The sequence below is a fragment of the Oryctolagus cuniculus genome, chromosome 18 (assembly GCF_051225735.1).
Source record: "Oryctolagus cuniculus isolate XC-2025 breed Fujian yellow rabbit chromosome 18, ASM5122573v1, whole genome shotgun sequence".
In the NCBI taxonomy this organism is placed as follows: Eukaryota; Metazoa; Chordata; class Mammalia; order Lagomorpha; family Leporidae; genus Oryctolagus; species Oryctolagus cuniculus.
The window spans coordinates 35,948,888-35,970,017 of record NC_142884.1 but is presented as its reverse complement, the minus strand read 5'-3'; positions in this window follow the sequence as shown (position 1 = coordinate 35,970,017).

Below are 21,130 nucleotides of genomic sequence, written 5' to 3'. Positions count from 1 at the left end.
TTCTGTACATTGGAAGTAGTGAGAGGCAGTTTACAGGAGTTCTGCATCCTGAGTGTAGGAAACACTTTACGGGAGTTCTTTAGCATGGGAGTAGTTTTACGCACTATGCGGGTTTTCAGTAGTCTGCATAAAAGAGAAGCAGCTTACAGGATTTCTGTATATTGGAAATAGTGAGAGGTATTTTACTTGAATTCTGCATCCTGAGTGTAGGAGACAGTGTATGGGAGTTCTGGAACATGGATCTAGGCATACACAGTATGCAGTATTTCTTTAGCCTTTGTGTAGGAGATGCAGCTTACAGGATTTCTGTAAGCTGGATGTTTAGCAAAGCAGTTTACTGGAGTTCTGCAGCCTGAGTATAGGAAACACTTTACTGGAGTTCTGTAGCTTGAGAGTAGTCTTTCGCACTATGCGGGTTTTCAGTAGTCTGAGTAAAAGAGAAGCAGCTTACAGGATTTCTGTACATTGGAAGTAGTGAGAGGCAGTTTACAGGAGTTCTGCATCCTGAGTGTAGGAAATACTTTACAGGAGTTCTGTAGCATGGGAGTAGTCTTACGCACTATGCGGGTTTTCAGTAGTCTGAGCAAAAAAGAAGCACCTACAGGATTTCTGTACATTGGAAGTAGTGAGAGGCAGTTTACAGGAGTTCTGCATCCTGAGTGTAGGAAACACTTTACGGGAGTTCTTTAGCTGCGGAATAGTCTTTCGCACTATGCGGGGTTTCAGTAGTCTGAGAAGAGAACCAGCTACAGGATTTCTGTACATTGGAAGTAGAGAGGGACAGTTTACAGGAGTTCTGCATCCTTAGTGTAGGAAATACTTTACGGGAGTTCTGTAGCATGGGAGTAGTCTTACGCACTATGCGGGTTTTCATTAGCCTGAGTAAAAGAGAAGCAGCTTACATGATTTCTGCACATTGGAAGTAGTGAGAGGTAGCTTACAGGAGTCCTGCATCCTGAGTGTAGGAAACACTTTACGGGAGCTCTGTAGCATGGGAGTAGTCTTACGCACTATGCGGGTTTTCGGTAGTCTGAGTAAAAGAGAAGCAGCTTACAGGATTTCTGTACATTGGAAGTAGTGAGAGGCAGTTTACAGGAGTTCTGCATCCTGAGTGTAGGAAACACTTTATGGGAGTTCTGTAGCATGGGAGTAGTCTTACGCACTATGCGGGTTTTCAGTAGTCTATGTAAAAGAGAAGCAGCTTACAGGATTTCTGTACATTGGAAGTATTAAGAGGCAGTTTACTGGAATTCTGCATCCTGAGTGTAGGAGACAGTGTATGGGAGTTCTGGAACATGGATATAGGCATACACAGTATGCAGTATTTCTTTAGCCTTTGTGTAGGAGATGCAGCTTACAGGATTTCTGTAAGCTGGATGTTTAGCAAAGCAGTTTACAGGAGTCCTGCATCCTGAGTGTAGGAAACACTTTACGGGAGTTCTGTAGCATGGGAGTAGTCTTACGCACTATGCGGGTTTTCAGTAGTCTGAGTAAAAGAGAAGAAGCTTACAGGATTTCTGTACACTGGAAGTAGTGAGAGGCAGTTTACAGGAGTTCTGCATCCTGAGTGTAGGAAACACTTTACGGGAGCTCTGTAGCATGGGAGAAGTCTTACGCACTATGCGGGTTTTCAGTAGTCTGAGTAAAAGAGAAGCACCTACAGGATTTCTGTACATTGGAAGTAGTGAGAGGCAGTTTACAGGAGTTCTCCATCCTGAGTGTAGGAAACACTTTACCGCAGTTCTGTAGCATGGGAGTAGTCTTACGCACTATGCGGGTTTTCAGTAGTCTGAGTAAAAGAGAAGCAGCTTACAGGATTTCTGTACATTGGAAGTAGTGAGAGGCACTTTACAGGAGTTCTGCATCCTGAGTGTAGGAAAACTTTTACGGGAGTTCTTTAGCATGGGAGTAGTCTTACGCACTATGCGCGTTTTCAGTAGTCTGAGTAAAAGAGAAGCAGCTTACAGGATTTCTGTACATTGGAAGTAGTGAGAGGCAGTTTACAGGAGTTCTGCATCCTGAGTGCAGGAAACACTTTACCGCAGTTCGGTAGCATGGGAGTATTCTTAGGCACTATGCGGGTTTTCAGTAGACTGAGTAAAAGAGAAGCAGCTTACAGGATTTCTGTACATTGGAAGTAGTGAGAGGCAGTTTACAGGAGTTCTCCATCCTGAGTGTAGGAAAGACTTTACGGGAGTTCTGTAGCATGGGAGTAGTCTTACGCACTATGCGGGTTTTCAGTAGTCTGCATAAAAGAGAAGCAGCTTACAGGATTTCTGTACATTGGAAATAGTGAGAGGTAGTTTACTTGAATTCTGCATCCTGAGTGTAGGAGACAGTGTATGGGAGTTCTGGAACATGGCTCTAGGCATACACAGTATGCAGTATTTCTTTAGCTTTGTGTAGGAGATGCAGCTTACAGGATTTCTGTAAGCTGGATGTTTAGCAAAGCAGTTAACTGGAGTTCTGCAGCCTGAGTGTAGGAAACACTTTACTGGAGTTCTGTAGCTTGGGAGTAGTCTTTCGCACTATGCGGGTTTTCAGTAGTCTGAGTAAAAGAGAAGCAGCTTACAGGATTTCTGTACATTGGAAGTAGTGAGAGGCAGTTTACAGGAGTTCTGCATCTTGAGTGTAGGAAATACTTTACAGGAGTTCTGTAGCATGGGAGTAGTCTTACGCACTATGCGGGTTTTCAGTAGTCTGAGCAAAAAAGAAGCACCTACAGGATTTCTGTACATTGGAAGTAGTGAGAGGCAGTTTACAGGAGTTCTGCATCCTGAGTGTAGGAAACACTTTACGGGAGTTCTTTAGCTTCGGAATAGTCTTTCGCACTATGCGGGTTTTCAGTAGTCTGAGTAAAAGAGAACCAGCTACAGGATTTCTGTACATTGGAAGTAGAGAGGGACAGTTTACAGGAGTTCTGCATCCTGAGTGTAGGAAATACTTTACGGGAGTTCTGTAGCATGGGAGTAGTCTTACGCACTATGCGGGTTTTCATTAGCCTGAGTAAAAGAGAAGCAGCTTACATGATTTCTGCACATTGGAAGTAGTGAGAGGTAGCTTACAGGAGTCCTGCATCCTGAGTGTAGGAAACACTTTACGGGAGCTCTGTAGCATGGGAGTAGTCTTACGCACTATGCGGGTTTTCAGTAGTCTGAGTAAAAGTGAAGCAGCTTACAGGATTTCTCAACATTGGAAGTAGTGAGAGGCAGTTTACAGGAGTTCTGCATCCTGAGTGTAGGAAACACTTTATGGGAGTTCTGTAGCATGGGAGTAGTCTTACGCACTATGCGGGTTTTCAGTAGTCTGAGTAAAAGAGAAGCAGCTTACAGGATTTCTGTACATTGGAAGTATTGAGAGGCAGTTTACTGGAATTCTGCATCCTGAGTGTAGGAGACAGTGTATGGGAGTTCTGGAACATGGATATAGGCATACACAGTATGCAGTATTTCTTTAGCCTTTGTGTAGGAGATGCAGCTTACAGGATTTCTGTAAGCTGGATGTTTAGCAAAGCAGTTTACTGGAGTTTTGCAGCCTGAGTGTAGGAAACACTTTACTGGAGTTCTGTAGCTTCAGAGTAGTCTTTCGCACTATGCGGGTTTTCAGTAGTCTGAGTAAAAGAGAAGCAGCTTACAGGATTTCTGTACATTGGAAGTAGTGAGAGGCAGTTTACAGGAGTTCTCCATCCTGAGTGTAGGAAATACTTTACAGGAGTTCTGTAGCATGGGAGTAGTCTTACGCACTATGCGGGTTTTCAGTAGTCTGAGCAAAAAAGAAGCACCTACAGGATTTCTGTACATTGGAAGTAGTGAGAGGCAGTTTACAGGAGTTCTGCATCCTGAGTGTAGGAAACACTTTACGGGAGTTCTGTAGCTTCGGAGTAGTCTTTCGCACTATGCGGGTTTTCAGTAGTCTGAGTAAAAGGGAACCAGCTACAGGATTTCTGTACATTGGAAGTAGAGAGGGACAGTTTACAGGAGTTCTGCATCCTTAGTGTAGGAAATACTTTACGGGAGTTCTGTAGCATGGGAGTAGTCTTACGCACTTTGCGGGTTTTCATTAGTCTGAGTAAAAGAGAAGCAGCTTACATGATTTCTGTACATTGGAAGTAGTGAGAGGTAGCTTACAGGAGTCCTGCATCCTGAATGTAGGAAACACTTTACGGGAGTTCTGTAGCATGGGAGTAGTCTTACGCACTATGCGGGTTTTCAGTAGTCTGAGTAAAAGAGAAGCAGCTTACAGGATTTCTGTACATTGGAAATAGTGAGAGGTAGTTTACTTGAATTCTGCATCCTGAGTGTAGGAGACAGTGTATGGGAGTTCTGGAACATGGCTATAGGCATACAAAGTATGCAGTATTTCTTTAGCCTTTGTGTAGGAGAAGCAGCTTACAGGATTTCTGTAAGCTGGATGTTTAGCAAAGCAGTTTACTGGAGTTCTGCATCCTGAGTGTAGGAAACACTTTACTGGAGGTCTGTAGCTTCGGACTAGTCTTTCGCACTATGCGGGTTTTCAGTAGTCTGCATAAAAGAGAAGCAGCTTACAGGATTTCTGTACATTGGAAGTAGTGAGAGGCAGTTTACAGGAGTTCTGCATCCTGAGTGTAGGAAACCTTTTACGGGAGTTCTTTAGCATGGGAGTAGTCTTACGCACTATGCGGGTTTTCAGTAGACTGAGTAAAAGAGAAGCAGCTTACAGGATTCTGTACATTGGAAGTAGTGAGAGGCAGTTTACAGGAGTTCTGCATCCTGAGTGTAGCAAATACTACACGGGAGTTCTGTAGCATGTGAGATATCTTAACTACTCTGCGTGTTTTCAGTAGTCTGAGTAAAAGAGAAGCAGCTTACAGGATTTGTGTACATTGGAAGTAGTGAGAGGCAGTTTACTGGAATTCTGCATCCTGAGTGTAGGAAACACTTTACCGCAGTTCTGTAGCATGGGAGTAGTCTGACGCACTAGCGGGTTTTCAGTAGTCTGAGTAAAGGAGAAGCAGCTTACAGGATTTCTGTACATTGGAAGTAGTGAGAGGCAGTTTACAGGAGTTCTGCATCCTGAGTGTAGGAAACACTTTACGGGAGTTCTTTAGCATGGGAGTAGTTTTACGCACTATGCGGGTTTTCAGTAGTCTGCATAAAAGAGAAGCAGCTTACAGGATTTCTGTATATTGGAAATAGTGAGAGGTATTTTACTTGAATTCTGCATCCTGAGTGTAGGAGACAGTGTATGGGAGTTCTGGAACATGGATCTAGGCATACACAGTATGCAGTATTTCTTTAGCCTTTGTGTAGGAGATGCAGCTTACAGGATTTCTGTAAGCTGGATGTTTAGCAAAGCAGTTTACTGGAGTTCTGCAGCCTGAGTATAGGAAACACTTTACTGGAGTTCTGTAGCTTGAGAGTAGTCTTTCGCACTATGCGGGTTTTCAGTAGTCTGAGTAAAAGAGAAGCAGCTTACAGGATTTCTGTACATTGGAAGTAGTGAGAGGCAGTTTACAGGAGTTCTGCATCCTGAGTGTAGGAAATACTTTACAGGAGTTCTGTAGCATGGGAGTAGTCTTACGCACTATGCGGGTTTTCAGTAGTCTGAGCAAAAAAGAAGCACCTACAGGATTTCTGTACATTGGAAGTAGTGAGAGGCAGTTTACAGGAGTTCTGCATCCTGAGTGTAGGAAACACTTTACGGGAGTTCTTTAGCTGCGGAATAGTCTTTCGCACTATGCGGGGTTTCAGTAGTCTGAGAAGAGAACCAGCTACAGGATTTCTGTACATTGGAAGTAGAGAGGGACAGTTTACAGGAGTTCTGCATCCTTAGTGTAGGAAATACTTTACGGGAGTTCTGTAGCATGGGAGTAGTCTTACGCACTATGCGGGTTTTCATTAGCCTGAGTAAAAGAGAAGCAGCTTACATGATTTCTGCACATTGGAAGTAGTGAGAGGTAGCTTACAGGAGTCCTGCATCCTGAGTGTAGGAAACACTTTACGGGAGCTCTGTAGCATGGGAGTAGTCTTACGCACTATGCGGGTTTTCGGTAGTCTGAGTAAAAGAGAAGCAGCTTACAGGATTTCTGTACATTGGAAGTAGTGAGAGGCAGTTTACAGGAGTTCTGCATCCTGAGTGTAGGAAACACTTTATGGGAGTTCTGTAGCATGGGAGTAGTCTTACGCACTATGCGGGTTTTCAGTAGTCTATGTAAAAGAGAAGCAGCTTACAGGATTTCTGTACATTGGAAGTATTAAGAGGCAGTTTACTGGAATTCTGCATCCTGAGTGTAGGAGACAGTGTATGGGAGTTCTGGAACATGGATATAGGCATACACAGTATGCAGTATTTCTTTAGCCTTTGTGTAGGAGATGCAGCTTACAGGATTTCTGTAAGCTGGATGTTTAGCAAAGCAGTTTACAGGAGTCCTGCATCCTGAGTGTAGGAAACACTTTACGGGAGTTCTGTAGCATGGGAGTAGTCTTACGCACTATGCGGGTTTTCAGTAGTCTGAGTAAAAGAGAAGAAGCTTACAGGATTTCTGTACACTGGAAGTAGTGAGAGGCAGTTTACAGGAGTTCTGCATCCTGAGTGTAGGAAACACTTTACGGGAGCTCTGTAGCATGGGAGAAGTCTTACGCACTATGCGGGTTTTCAGTAGTCTGAGTAAAAGAGAAGCACCTACAGGATTTCTGTACATTGGAAGTAGTGAGAGGCAGTTTACAGGAGTTCTCCATCCTGAGTGTAGGAAACACTTTACCGCAGTTCTGTAGCATGGGAGTAGTCTTACGCACTATGCGGGTTTTCAGTAGTCTGAGTAAAAGAGAAGCAGCTTACAGGATTTCTGTACATTGGAAGTAGTGAGAGGCACTTTACAGGAGTTCTGCATCCTGAGTGTAGGAAAACTTTTACGGGAGTTCTTTAGCATGGGAGTAGTCTTACGCACTATGCGCGTTTTCAGTAGTCTGAGTAAAAGAGAAGCAGCTTACAGGATTTCTGTACATTGGAAGTAGTGAGAGGCATTTTACAGGAGTTCTGCATCCTGAGTGCAGGAAACACTTTACCGCAGTTCGGTAGCATGGGAGTATTCTTAGGCACTATGCGGGTTTTCAGTAGACTGAGTAAAAGAGAAGCAGCTTACAGGATTTCTGTACATTGGAAGTAGTGAGAGGCAGTTTACAGGAGTTCTCCATCCTGAGTGTAGGAAAGACTTTACGGGAGTTCTGTAGCATGGGAGTAGTCTTACGCACTATGCGGGTTTTCAGTAGTCTGCATAAAAGAGAAGCAGCTTACAGGATTTCTGTACATTGGAAATAGTGAGAGGTAGTTTACTTGAATTCTGCATCCTGAGTGTAGGAGACAGTGTATGGGAGTTCTGGAACATGGCTCTAGGCATACACAGTATGCAGTATTTCTTTAGCTTTGTGTAGGAGATGCAGCTTACAGGATTTCTGTAAGCTGGATGTTTAGCAAAGCAGTTAACTGGAGTTCTGCAGCCTGAGTGTAGGAAACACTTTACTGGAGTTCTGTAGCTTGGGAGTAGTCTTTCGCACTATGCGGGTTTTCAGTAGTCTGAGTAAAAGAGAAGCAGCTTACAGGATTTCTGTACATTGGAAGTAGTGAGAGGCAGTTTACAGGAGTTCTGCATCTTGAGTGTAGGAAATACTTTACAGGAGTTCTGTAGCATGGGAGTAGTCTTACGCACTATGCGGGTTTTCAGTAGTCTGAGCAAAAAAGAAGCACCTACAGGATTTCTGTACATTGGAAGTAGTGAGAGGCAGTTTACAGGAGTTCTGCATCCTGAGTGTAGGAAACACTTTACGGGAGTTCTTTAGCTTCGGAATAGTCTTTCGCACTATGCGGGTTTTCAGTAGTCTGAGTAAAAGAGAACCAGCTACAGGATTTCTGTACATTGGAAGTAGAGAGGGACAGTTTACAGGAGTTCTGCATCCTGAGTGTAGGAAATACTTTACGGGAGTTCTGTAGCATGGGAGTAGTCTTACGCACTATGCGGGTTTTCGTTAGCCTGAGTAAAAGAGAAGCAGCTTACATGATTTCTGCACATTGGAAGTAGTGAGAGGTAGCTTACAGGAGTCCTGCATCCTGAGTGTAGGAAACACTTTACGGGAGCTCTGTAGCATGGGAGTAGTCTTACGCACTATGCGGGTTTTCAGTAGTCTGAGTAAAAGTGAAGCAGCTTACAGGATTTCTCAACATTGGAAGTAGTGAGAGGCAGTTTACAGGAGTTCTGCATCCTGAGTGTAGGAAACACTTTATGGGAGTTCTGTAGCATGGGAGTAGTCTTACGCACTATGCGGGTTTTCAGTAGTCTGAGTAAAAGAGAAGCAGCTTACAGGATTTCTGTACATTGGAAGTATTGAGAGGCAGTTTACTGGAATTCTGCATCCTGAGTGTAGGAGACAGTGTATGGGAGTTCTGGAACATGGATATAGGCATACACAGTATGCAGTATTTCTTTAGCCTTTGTGTAGGAGATGCAGCTTACAGGATTTCTGTAAGCTGGATGTTTAGCAAAGCAGTTTACTGGAGTTTTGCAGCCTGAGTGTAGGAAACACTTTACTGGAGTTCTGTAGCTTCAGAGTAGTCTTTCGCACTATGCGGGTTTTCAGTAGTCTGAGTAAAAGAGAAGCAGCTTACAGGATTTCTGTACATTGGAAGTAGTGAGAGGCAGTTTACAGGAGTTCTCCATCCTGAGTGTAGGAAATACTTTACAGGAGTTCTGTAGCATGGGAGTAGTCTTACGCACTATGCGGGTTTTCAGTAGTCTGAGCAAAAAAGAAGCACCTACAGGATTTCTGTACATTGGAAGTAGTGAGAGGCAGTTTACAGGAGTTCTGCATCCTGAGTGTAGGAAACACTTTACGGGAGTTCTGTAGCTTCGGAGTAGTCTTTCGCACTATGCGGGTTTTCAGTAGTCTGAGTAAAAGGGAACCAGCTACAGGATTTCTGTACATTGGAAGTAGAGAGGGACAGTTTACAGGAGTTCTGCATCCTTAGTGTAGGAAATACTTTACGGGAGTTCTGTAGCATGGGAGTAGTCTTAGGCACTATGCGGGTTTTCATTAGTCTGAGTAAAAGAGAAGCAGCTTACATGATTTCTGTACATTGGAAGTAGTGAGAGGTAGCTTACAGGAGTCCTGCATCCTGAATGTAGGAAACACTTTACGGGAGTTCTGTAGCATGGGAGTAGTCTTACGCACTATGCGGGTTTTCAGTAGTCTGAGTAAAAGAGAAGCAGCTTACAGGATTTCTGTACATTGGAAATAGTGAGAGGTAGTTTACTTGAATTCTGCATCCTGAGTGTAGGAGACAGTGTATGGGAGTTCTGGAACATGGCTATAGGCATACAAAGTATGCAGTATTTCTTTAGCCTTTGTGTAGGAGAAGCAGCTTACAGGATTTCTGTAAGCTGGATGTTTAGCAAAGCAGTTTACTGGAGTTCTGCATCCTGAGTGTAGGAAACACTTTACTGGAGGTCTGTAGCTTCGGACTAGTCTTTCGCACTATGCGAGTTTTCAGTAGTCTGCATAAAAGAGAAGCAGCTTACAGGATTTCTGTACATTGGAAGTAGTGAGAGGCAGTTTACAGGAGTTCTGCATCCTGAGTGTAGGAAACCTTTTACGGGAGTTCTTTAGCATGGGAGTAGTCTTACGCACTATGCGGGTTTTCAGTAGTCTGAGTAAAAGTGAAGCAGCTTACAGGATTTCTGTACATTGGAAGTTGTGAGAGGCAGTTTAAAGGAATCCTGCATCCTGAGGGTAGGAAACACTTTACAAGAGTTCTATAGCATGGGAGTAGTCTTACGCACTATGCGGGTTTTCAGTAGTCTGAGTAAAAGAGAAGTACCTACAGGATTTCTGTGCATTGGAAGTAGTGAGAGCTAGTTTACAGGAGTTCTGCATCCTGCGTGTAGGAAACACTTTACGGGAGTTCTGTAGCATGGGAGTAGTCTTACGCACTATGCGGGTTTTCAGTAGTCTGCGTAAAAGAGAAGCAGCTTACAGGATTTCTGTACATTGGAAGTAGTGAGAGGCAGTTTACAGGAGTTCTGCATCCTGAGCGTAGGAAACCTTTTACGGGAGTTCTGTAGCATGGGAGTAATCTTACGCACTATGCGGGTTTTCAGTAGTCTGAGTAAAAGAGAAGAAGCTTAGAGGATTTCTGTACATTGGAAGTAGTGAGAGGCAGTTTACAGGAGTTCTGCATCCTGATTGTAGGAAACCTTTTGCGGGTGTTCTGTAGCATGGGAGTAGTCTTAGGCAATATGCGGGTTTTCAATATTCTGAGTAAAATAGAAGCAGCTTACAGGATTTCTGTACATTGGAAGTAGTGAGAGGCAGTTTACAGGAGTTCTGCATCCTGCGTGTAGGAAACACTTTACCGCAGTTCGGTAGCATGGGAGTAGTCTTAGGCACTATGCGGGTTTTCAGTAGTCTGAGTAAAAAAGAAGCACCTACAGGATTTCTGTACATTGGAAATAGTGAGAGGTAGTTTACTTGAATTCTGCATCCTGAGTGTAGGAGACAGTGTACGGGAGTTCTGGAACATGGCTATAGGCATACACAGTATGCAGTATTTCTTTAGCCTTTGTGTAGGTGATGCAGCTTACAGGATTTCTGTAAGCTGGATGTTTAGCAAAGCAGTTTACTGGAGTTCTGCAGCCTGAGTGTTGAAACACTTTACTGGAGTTCTGTAGCTTCGGAGTAGTCTTTCGCACTATGCGGGTTTTCAGTAGTCTGAGTAAAAGAGAAGCAGCTACAGGATTTCTGTGCATTGGAAGTAGTGAGAGCTAGTTTACAGGAGTTCTGCATCCTGAGTGTAGGAAACACTTTACGGGAGTTCTGTAGCATGGGAGTAGTCTTACGCACTATGCGGGTTTTCAGTAGTCTGTGTAAAAGAGAAGCAGCTTACAGGATTTCTGTACATTGGAAGTAGTGAGAGGCAGTTTACAGGAGTTCTGCTTCCTGAGCGTAGGAAATCTTTTACGGGAGTTCTGTAGCATGGGAGTAGTCTTACGCACTATGCGGGTTTTCAGTAGTCTGCGTAAAAGAGAAGCAGCTTACAGGATTTCTGTACATTGGAAGTAGTGAGAGGCAGTTTACAGGAGTTCTGCATCCTGAGCGTAGGAAACCTTTTACGGGAGTTCTGTAGCATGGGAGTAGTCTTACGCACTATGCGGGTTTTCAGTAGTCTGAGTAAAAGAGAAGCAGCTTACAGGATTTCTGTACATTGGAAGTAGTGAGAGGCAGTTTACAGGAGTTCTGCATCCTGAGTGTAGGAAACCTTTTGCGGGAGTTCTGTAGCATGGGAGTAGTCTTAGGCACTATGCGGGTTTTCAGTAGTCTGAGTAAAATAGAAGCAGCTTACAGGATTTCTGTACATTGGAAGTAGTGAGAGGCAGTTTACAGGAGTTCTGCATCCTGAGTGTAGGTAACACTTTACCGCAGTTCGGTAGCATGGGAGTAGTCTTAGGCACTATGCGGGTTTTCATTAGTCTGAGTAAAAGAGAAGCAGCTTACAGGATTTCTGTACATTGGAAGTAGTGAGAGGCAGTTTACCGGAGTTCTCCATCCTGAGTGTAGGAAACACTTTACGGGAGTTCTGTAGCATGGGAGTAGTCTTAGGCACTATGCGGGTTTTCAGTAGTCTGAGTAAAAGAGAAGCAGCTTACAGGATTTCTGTACATTGGAAATAGTGAGAGGTAGTTTACTTGAATTCTGCATCCTGAGTGTAGGAGACAGTGTATGGGAGTTCTGGAACATGGCTATAGGCATACACAGTATGCAGTATTTCTTTAGCCTTTGTGTAGGAGAAGCAGCTTACAGGATTTCTGTAAGCTGGATGTTTAGCAAAGCAGTTTACTGGAGTTCTGCATCCTGAGTGTAGGAAACACTTTACTGGAGGTCTGTAGCTTCGGACTAGTCTTTCGCACTATGCGGGTTTTCAGTAGTCTGAGCAAAAGAGAAGCAGCTTACAGGATTTCTGTACATTGGAAGTATTGAGAGGCAGTTTACTGGAATTCTGCATCCTGAGTGTAGGAGACAGTGTATGGGAGTTCTGGAACATGGATATAGGCATACACAGTATGCAGTATTTCTTTAGCCTTTGTGTAGGAGATGCAGCTTACAGGATTTCTGTAAGCTGGATGTTTAGCAAAGCAGTTTACTGGAGTTCTGCAGCCTGAGTGTAGGAAACACTTTACTGGAGTTCTGTAGCTTCAGAGTAGTCTTTCGCACTATGCGGGTTTTCAGTAGTCTGAGTAAAAGAGAAGCAGCTTACAGGATTTCTGTACATTGGAATTAGTGAGAGGCAGTTTACAGGAGTTCTCCATCCTGAGTGTAGGAAATACTTTACAGGAGTTCTGTAGCATGGGAGTAGTCTTACGCACTATGCGGGTTTTCAGTAGTCTGAGCAAAAAAGAAGCACCTACAGGATTTCTGTACATTGGAAGTAGTGAGAGGCAGTTTACAGGAGTTCTGCATCCTGAGTGTAGGAAACACTTTACGGGAGTTCTGTAGCTTCGGAGTAGTCTTTCGCACTATGCGGGTTTTCAGTAGTCTGAGTAAAAGGGAACCAGCTACAGGATTTCTGTACATTGGAAGTAGAGAGGGACAGTTTACAGGAGTTCTGCATCCTTAGTGTAGGAAATACTTTACGGGAGTTCTGTAGCATGGGAGTAGTCTTACGCACTTTGCGGGTTTTCATTAGTCTGAGTAAAAGAGAAGCAGCTTACATGATTTCTGTACATTGGAAGTAGTGAGAGGTAGCTTACAGGAGTCCTGCATCCTGAATGTAGGAAACACTTTACGGGAGTTCTGTAGCATGGGAGTAGTCTTACGCACTATGCGGGTTTTCAGTAGTCTGAGTAAAAGAGAAGCAGCTTACAGGATTTCTGTACATTGGAAATAGTGAGAGGTAGTTTACTTGAATTCTGCATCCTGAGTGTAGGAGACAGTGTATGGGAGTTCTGGAACATGGCTATAGGCATACAAAGTATGCAGTATTTCTTTAGCCTTTGTGTAGGAGAAGCAGCTTACAGGATTTCTGTAAGCTGGATGTTTAGCAAAGCAGTTTACTGGAGTTCTGCATCCTGAGTGTAGGAAACACTTTACTGGAGGTCTGTAGCTTCGGACTAGTCTTTCGCACTATGCGGGTTTTCAGTAGTCTGCATAAAAGAGAAGCAGCTTACAGGATTTCTGTACATTGGAAGTAGTGAGAGGCAGTTTACAGGAGTTCTGCATCCTGAGTGTAGGAAACCTTTTACGGGAGTTCTTTAGCATGGGAGTAGTCTTACGCACTATGCGGGTTTTCAGTAGTCTGAGTAAAAGTGAAGCAGCTTACAGGATTTCTGTACATTGGAAGTTGTGAGAGGCAGTTTAAAGGAGTCCTGCATCCTGAGGGTAGGAAACACTTTACAAGAGTTCTATAGCATGGGAGTAGTCTTACGCACTATGCGGGTTTTCAGTAGTCTGAGTAAAAGAGAAGTACCTACAGGATTTCTGTGCATTGGAAGTAGTGAGAGCTAGTTTACAGGAGTTCTGCATCCTGCGTGTAGGAAACACTTTACGGGTTTTCAGTAGTCTGAGTAAAAGAGAAGTACCTACAGGATTTCTGTGCATTGGAAGTAGTGAGAGCTAGTTTACAGGAGTTCTGCATCCTGCGTGTAGGAAACACTTTACTTTTTCAGTAGTCTGAGTAAAAGGGAACCAGCTACAGGATTTCTGTACATTGGAAGTAGAGAGGGACAGTTTACAGGAGTTCTGCATCCTGAGTGTAGGAAATACTTTACGGGAGTTCTGTAGCATGGGAGTAGTCTTACACACTTTGCGGGTTTTCATTAGTCTGAGTAAAAGAGAAGCAGCTTACATGATTTCTGTACATTGGAAGTAGTGAGAGGTAGCTTACAGGAGTCCTGCATCCTGAATGTAGGAAACACTTTACGGGAGTTCTGTAGCATGGGAGTAGTCTTACGCACTATGCGGGTTTTCAGTAGTCTGCGTAAAAGAGAAGCAGCTTACAGGATTTCTGTACATTGGAAGCAGTGAGAGGCAGTTTACAGGAGTTCTGCATCCTGAGCGTAGGAAACCTTTTACGGGAGTTCTGTAGCATGGGAGTAATCTTACGCACTATGCGGGTTTTCAGTAGTCTGAGTAAAAGAGAAGAAGCTTAGAGGATTTCTGTACATTGGAAGTAGTGAGAGGCAGTTTACAGGAGTTCTGCATCCTGATTGTAGGAAACCTTTTGCGGGTGTTCTGTAGCATGGGAGTAGTCTTAGGCAATATGCGGGTTTTCAATATTCTGAGTAAAATAGAAGCAGCTTACAGGATTTCTGTACATTGGAAGTAGTGAGAGGCAGTTTACAGGAGTTCTGCATCCTGAGTGTAGGAAACACTTTACCGCAGTTCGGTAGCATGGGAGTAGTCTTAGGCACTATGCGGGTTTTCAGTAGTCTGAGTAAAAAAGAAGCACCTACAGGATTTCTGTACATTGGAAATAGTGAGAGGTAGTTTACTTGAATTCTGCATCCTGAGTGTAGGAGACAGTGTACGGGAGTTCTGGAACATGGCTATAGGCATACACAGTATGCAGTATTTCTTTAGTTTTTGTGTAGGAGATGCAGCTTACAGGATTTCTATAAGCTGGATGTTTAGCAAAGCAGTTTACTGGAGTTCTGCAGCCTGAGTGCAGGAAACACTTTACTGGAGTTCTGTAGCTTCGGAGTAGTCTTTCGCACTATGCGGGTTTTCAGTAGTCTGAGTAAAAGAGAAGCAGCTACAGGATTTCTGTGCATTGGAAGTAGTGAGAGCTAGTTTACAGGAGTTCTGCATCCTGAGTGTAGGAAACACTTTACGGGAGTTCTGTAGCATGGGAGTAGTCTTACGCACTATGCGGGTTTTCAGTAGTCTGCGTAAAAGAGAAGCAGCTTACAGGATTTCTGTACATTGGAAGTAGTGAGAGGCAGTTTACAGGAGTTCTGCTTCCTGAGCGTAGGAAATCTTTTACGGGAGTTCTGTAGCATGGGAGTAGTCTTACGCACTATGCGGGTTTTCAGTAGTCTGCGTAAAAGAGAAGCAGCTTACAGGATTTCTGTACATTGGAAGTAGTGAGAGGCAGTTTACAGGAGTTCTGCATCCTGAGCGTAGGAAACCTTTTACGGGAGTTCTGTAGCATGGGAGTAGTCTTACGCACTATGCGGGTTTTCAGTAGTCTGAGTAAAAGAGAAGCAGCTTACAGGATTTCTGTACATTGGAAGTAGTGAGAGGCAGTTTACAGGAGTTCTGCATCCTGAGTGTAGGAAACCTTTTGCGGGAGTTCTGTAGCATGGGAGTAGTCTTAGGCACTATGCGGGTTTTCAGTAGTCTGAGTAAAATAGAAGCAGCTTACAGGATTTCTGTACATTGGAAGTAGTGAGAGGCAGTTTACAGGAGTTCTGCATCCTGAGTGTAGGAAACACTTTACCGCAGTTCGGTAGCATGGGAGTAGTCTTAGGCACTATGCGGGTTTTCATTAGTCTGAGTAAAAGAGAAGCAGCTTACAGGATTTCTGTACATTGGAAGTAGTGAGAGGCAGTTTACCGGAGTTCTCCATCCTGAGTGTAGGAAACACTTTACGGGAGTTCTGTAGCATGGGAGTAGTCTTAGGCACTATGCGGGTTTTCAGTAGTCTGAGTAAAAGAGAAGCAGCTTACAGGATTTCTGTACATTGGAAATAGTGAGAGGTAGTTTACTTGAATTCTGCATCCTGAGTGTAGGAGACAGTGTATGGGAGTTCTGGAACATGGCTATAGGCATACACAGTATGCAGTATTTCTTTAGCCTTTGTGTAGGAGAAGCAGCTTACAGGATTTCTGTAAGCTGGATGTTTAGCAAAGCAGTTTACTGGAGTTCTGCATCCTGAGTGTAGGAAACACTTTACTGGAGGTCTGTAGCTTCGGAATAGTCTTTCGCACTATGCGGGTTTTCAGTAGTCTGAGCAAAAGAGAAGCAGCTTACAGGATTTCTGTACATTGGAAGTAGTGAGAGGCAGTTTACAGGAGTTCTGCATCCTGAGTGTAGGAAATACTTTACAGGAGTTCTCTAGCATGGGAGTAGTCTTACGCACTATGCGGGTTTTCAGTAGTCTGAGGAAAAAAGAAGCACCTACAGGATTTCTGTACATTGGAAGTAGTGAGAGGCAGTTTACAGGAGTTCTGCATCCTGAGTGTAGAAAACACTTTACGGGAGTTCTGTAGCTTCGGAGTAGTCTTTCGCACTATGCGGGTTTTCAGTAGTCTGAGTAAAAGAGAACCAGCTACAGGATTTCTGTACATTGGAAGTAGAGAGGGACAGTTTACAGGAGTTCTGCATCCTTAGTGTAGGAAATACTTTACGGGAGTTCTGGAGCATGGGAGTAGTCTTACGCACTATGTGGGTTTTCAGTAGTCTGAGTAAAAGAGAAGCAGCTTACAGGATTTCTGTACATTGGAAGTAGTGAGAGGCAGTTTACAGGAGTTCTGCATCCTGAGTGTAGGAAACACTTTACGGGAGTTCTGTAGCATGGGAGTAGTCTTACGCACTATGCGGGTTTTCAGTAGCCTGCATAAAAGAGAAGCAGCTTACAGGATTTGTGTACATTGGAAGTAGTGAGAGGCAGTTTACAGGAGTTCTGCATCCTGAGCGTAGGAAACCTTTTACGGGAGTTCTGTAGCATGGGAGTAGTCTTACGCACTATGCGGGTTTTCAGTAGTCTGAGTAAAAGAGAAGAAGCTTACAGGATTTCTGTACATTGGAAGTAGTGAGAGGCAGTTTACAGGAGTTCTGCATCCTGATTGTAGGAAACCTTTTGCGGGTGTTCTGTAGCATGGGAGTAGTCTTAGGCAATATGCGGGTTTTCAGTATTCTGAGTAAAATAGAAGCAGCTTACAGGATTTCTGTACATTGGAAGTAGTGAGAGGCAGTTTACAGGAGTTCTCCATCCTGAGTGTAGGAAACACTTTACCGCAGTTCGGTAGCATGGGAGTAGTCTTAGGCACTATGCGGGTTTTCAGTAGTCTGAGTAAAAAAGAAGCACCTACAGGATTTCTGTACATTGGAAATAGTGAGAGGTAGTTTACTTGAATTCTGCATCCTGAGTGTAGGAGACAGTGTACCGGAGTTCTTGAACATGGCTATAGGCATACACAGTATGCAGTATTTCTTTAGTTTTTGTGTAGGAGTTGCAGCTTACAGGATTTCTGTAAGCTGGATGTTTAGCAAAGCAGTTTACTGGAGTTCTGCAGCCTGAGTGTAGGAAACACTTTACTGGAGTTCTGTAGCTTCGGAGTAGTCTTTCGCACTATGCGGGTTTTCAGTAGTCTCAGTAAAAGAGAAGCAGCTTACAGGATTTCTGTACATTGGAAGTAGTGAGTGGCAGTTTACAGGGGTTCTGCATCCTGAGTGTAGGAAATACTTTACAGGAGTTCTGTAGCATGGGAGTAGTCTTACGCACGATGCGGGTTTTCAGTAGTCTGAGTAAAAAAGAAGCACCTACAGGATTTCTGTACATTGGAAGTAGTGAGAGGCAGTTTACAGGAGTTCTGCATCCTGATTGTAGAAAACACTTTACGGGAGTTCTGTAGCTTCGGAGTAGTCTTTCGCACTATGCGGGTTTTCAGTAGTCTGAGTAAAAGAGAAGCAGCTTACAGGATTTCTGTACATTGGAAGTAGTGAGAGGCAGTTTACAGGAGTTCTCCATCCTGAGTGTAGGAAACACTTTACGGGAGTTCTGTAGCATGGGAGTAGTCTTACGCACTATGCGGGTTTTCAGTAGCCTGCATAAAAGAGAAGCAGCTCACAGGATTTCTGTACATTGGAAGTAGTGAGAGGCAGTTTACAGGAGTTCTGCATCCTGAGTGTAGGAAACACTTTACCGCAGTTCTGTAGCATGGGAGTAGTCTTACGCACTATGCGGGTTTTCAGTAGTCTGCCTAAAAGAGAAGCAGCTTACAGGATTTCTGTACATTGGAAGTAGTGAGAGGCAGTTTACAGGAGTTCTGCATCCTGAGTGTAGGAAACACTTTACCGCAGTTCTGTAGCATGGGAGTAGTCTTACGCACTATGCGGGTTTTCAGTAGTCTGAGTAAAAGTGATGCAGCTTACAGGATTTCTGTACATTGGAAGTAGTGAGAGGCAGTTTAAAGGAGTCCTGCATCCTGAGGATAGGAAACACTTTACAGGAGTTCTATAGCATGGGAGTAGTCTTACGCACTATGCGGGTTTTCAGTAGTCTGAGTAAAAGAGAAGCACCTACAGGATTTCTGTACATTGGAAGTAGTGAGAGGCAGTTTACAGGAGTTCTGCATCCTGAGTGTAGGAAACCTTTTGCGGGAGTTCTGTAGCATGGGAGTAGTCTTAGGCACTATGCGGGTTTTCAGTAGTCTGAGTAAAATAGAAGCAGCTTACAGGATTTCTGTACATTGGAAGTAGTGAGAGGCAGTTTACAGGAGTTCTGCATCCTGAGTGTAGGAGACAGTGTATGGGAGTTCTGGAACATGGCTATAGGCATACACAGTATGCAGTATTTCTTTAGCCTTTGTGTAGGAGAAGCAGCTTACAGGATTTCTGTAAGCTGGATGTTTAGCAAAGCAGTTTACTGGAGTTCTGCATCCTGAGTGTAGGAAACACTTTACTGGAGGTCTGTAGCTTCGGACTAGTCTTTCGCACTATGCGGGTTTTCAGTAGTCTGAGCAAAAGAGAAGCAGCTTACAGGATTTCTGTACATTGGAAGTAGTGAGAGGCAGTTTACAGGAGTTCTGCATCCTGAGTGTAGGAAATACTTTACAGGAGTTCTCTAGCATGGGAGTAGTCTTACGCACTATGCGGGTTTTCAGTAGTCTGAGGAAAAAAGAAGCACCTACAGGATTTCTGTACATTGGAAGTAGTGAGAGGCAGTTTACAGGAGTTCTGCATCCTGAGTGTAGAAAACACTTTACGGGAGTTCTGTAGCTTCGGAGTAGTCTTTCGCACTATGCGGGTTTTCAGTAGTCTGAGTAAAAGAGAACCAGCTACAGGATTTCTGTACATTGGAAGTAGAGAGGGACAGTTTACAGGAGTTCTGCATCCTTAGTGTAGGAAATATTTTACGGGAGTTCTGGAGCATGGGAGTAGTCTTACGCACTATGTGGGTTTTCAGTAGTCTGAGTAAAAGAGAAGCAGCTTACAGGATTTCTGTACATTGGAAGTAGTGAGAGGCAGTTTACAGGAGTTCTGCATCCTGAGTGTAGGAAACGCTTTACGGGAGTTCTGTAGCATGGGAGTAGTCTTACGCACTATGCGGGTTTTCAGTAGCCTGCATAAAAGAGAAGCAGCTTACAGGATTTCTGTACATTGGAAGTAGTGAGAGGCAGTTTAGAGGAGTTCTGCATCCTGAGCGTAGGAAACCTTTTACGGGAGTTCTGTAGCATGGGAGTAGTCTTACGCACTATGCGGGTTTTCAGTAGTCTGAGTAAAAGAGAAGAAGCTTACAGGATTTCTGTACATTGGAAGTAGTGAGAGGCAGTTTACAGGAGTTCTGCATCCTGATTGTAGGAAACCTTTTGCGGGTGTTCTGTAGCATGGGAGTAGTCTTAGGCAATATGCGGGTTTTCAGTATTCTGAGAAAATAGAAGCAGCTTACAGGATTTCTGTACATTGGAAGTAGTGAGAGGCAGTTTACAGGAGTTCTCCATCCTGAGTGTAGGAAAAACTTTACCGCAGTTCGGTAGCATGGGAGTAGTCTTAGGCACTATGCGGGTTTTCAGTAGTCTGAGTAAAAAAGAAGCACCTACAGGATTTCTGTACATTGGAAATAGTGAGAGGTAGTTTACTTGAATTCTGCATCCTGAGTGTAGGAGACAGTGTACGGGAGTTCTGGAACATGGCTATAGGCATACACAGTATGCAGTATTTCTTTAGTTTTTGTGTAGGAGATGCAGCTTACAGGATTTCTATAAGCTGGATGTTTAGCAAAGCAGTTTACTGGAGTTCTGCAGCCTGAGTGCAGGAAACACTTTACTGGAGTTCTGTAGCTTCGGAGTAGTCTTTCGCACTATGCGGGTTTTCAGTAGTCTCAGTAAAAGAGAAGCAGCTTACAGGATTTCTGTACATTGGAAGTAGTGAGTGGCAGTTTACAGGGGTTCTGCATCCTGAGTGTAGGAAATACTTTACAGGAGTTCTGTAGCATGGGAGTAGTCTTACGCACGATGCGGGTTTTCAGTAGTCTGAGTAAAAAAGAAGCACCTACAGGATTTCTGTACATTGGAAGTAGTGAGAGGCAGTTTACAGGAGTTCTGCATCCTGATTGTAGAAAACACTTTACGGGAGTTCTGTAGCTTCGGAGTAGTCTTTCGCACTATGCGGGTTTTCAGTAGTCTGAGTAAAAGAGAAGCAGCTACAGGATTTCTGTACATTGGAAGTAGGGAGGGACAGTTTAGAAGAGTTCTGCATCCTTAGTGTAGGAAATACTTTACGGGAGTTCTGTAGCATGGGAGTAGTCTTACGCACTATGCGGGTTTTCATTAGCCTGAGTAAAAGAGAAGCAGCTAACAGGATTTCTGTACATTGGAAGTAGTGAGAGGCAGTTTACAGGAGTTCTGCATCCTGAGTGTAGGAAACACTTTACGGGAGTTCTGTAGCATGGGAGTAGTCTTACGCACTATGCGGGTTTTCAGTAGTCTGAGTAAAAGAGAAGCAGCTTACAGGATATCTGTACATTTGAAGTAGTGAGAGGCAGTTTACAGGAGTTCTCCATCCTGAGTGTAGGAAACACTTTACGGGAGTTCTGTAGCATGGGAGTAGTCTTACGCACTATGCGGGTTTTCAGTAGCCTGCATAAAAGAGAAGCAGCTCACAGGATTTCTGTACATTGGAAGTAGTGAGAGGCAGTTTACAGGAGTTCTGCATCCTGAGTGTAGGAAACACTTTACCGCAGTTCTGTAGCATGGGAGTAGTCTTACGCACTATGCGGGTTTTCAGTAGTCTGCATAAAAGAGAAGCAGCTTACAGGATTTCTGTACATTGGAAGTAGTGAGAGGCAGTTTACAGGAGTTCTGCATCCTGAGTGTAGGAAACACTTTACCGCAGTTCTGTAGCATGGGAGTAGTCTTACGCACTATGCGGGTTTTCAGTAGTCTGAG